The sequence below is a fragment of the Bos grunniens genome, chromosome X, assembly GCF_055505025.1.
Source record: "Bos grunniens cultivar Pamir isolate PY7600 chromosome X, Bosgru_T2T1.0, whole genome shotgun sequence".
NCBI classification, from domain to species: Eukaryota; Metazoa; Chordata; class Mammalia; order Artiodactyla; family Bovidae; genus Bos; species Bos grunniens.
The window spans coordinates 116,152,786-116,153,797 of NC_141194.1; the positions used below are offsets into that span (position 1 = coordinate 116,152,786).

The window sequence follows — 1,012 nt, forward strand, 5'->3', positions numbered from 1 at the left end:
CTGACTCACTGGAAAAGACCCTGATGCTGGGAAAGACTGAAGGCAGCAGGAGAAGGGGATGACAGAGGATGAGATGGTTTTATGGCATCACTGATGCAATGGACTTGACTTTGAGTAGGCTCTGGGAGTTGGTGATGGACAGGGAGGCCTGGTGTGCTGCAGTCCATGGGGTCGCAAATAGTCAGACATGACTGAGTGACTGAACTGAACTGAACAATAGACAATGCAGAAATACAAAGGATTATAAAAGATTATTATGGTGCTCGCTTCGGCAGCACATATACTAAAAGTGGAACGATACAGAGAAGATTAGCATGGACCCTGCGCAAGGATGACACGCAAATTCGTGAAGTGTTCCATATTAAAAAAAAAAAAAAAGATTATTATGAAAAACTATATGGTAATAAAATGGATAGCCTGGAGGAAATGTACAGATTCTTTTAAAACGTTCAGTCTTCCACCTCTGAATCAGGAAGACATAGAAATTATCAACAGCCCAAGTACAAACACTGAAACTGAAGCTGTGATCAAAAATCTCCCCCCAAAAAACAAAAGCCCAGGACCAGATGGCTTCACAGGAGAATTCTATCAAATATTTAGAGAAGAGTTAATGCCTATCCTTCTAAAACTCTTTCAAAAAATTGCAGAGGAAGGAACACTTCCCAACTCATTCTACGAGGCCAGCATCACCCTGATACCAAAGCCAGACAAGGACAAAATAAAATAAAATAAAATAACTATAGGCCAATAGCACTGATGAACATAGATGCAAAAATCCTTAAAAAAAATTTAGCAAACAGAATTCAGCAACACATCAAAAAGCTCATCCACCATGATCAAGTTGGGTTTATTCCAGGAATGCAAGGATTCTTCAATATATTCAGATCAATCAATGTGATACATGATATTAACAAATTGAAAGATAAAAACCATAAGATAATCTCAATAGATGCAGAAAAAGCCTTTGACAAAATTCAGTACCCATTTATGAATAACACTCTTCAAAAAATGG

The 1,012-nt window shown here is 38.0% G+C and overlaps 1 non-coding gene across 1 annotated transcript; it reads left to right on the forward strand.

Moving 5' to 3' along the window:
• The first annotated feature begins 259 nt into the window (after positions 1-259).
• On the forward strand, positions 260-366 carry LOC147341233 (U6 spliceosomal RNA). The gene has a single exon (XR_015160018.1). It is a non-coding gene; the product is annotated as a U6 spliceosomal RNA (small nuclear RNA).
• The last annotated feature ends 646 nt before the right edge of the window (positions 367-1,012 follow it).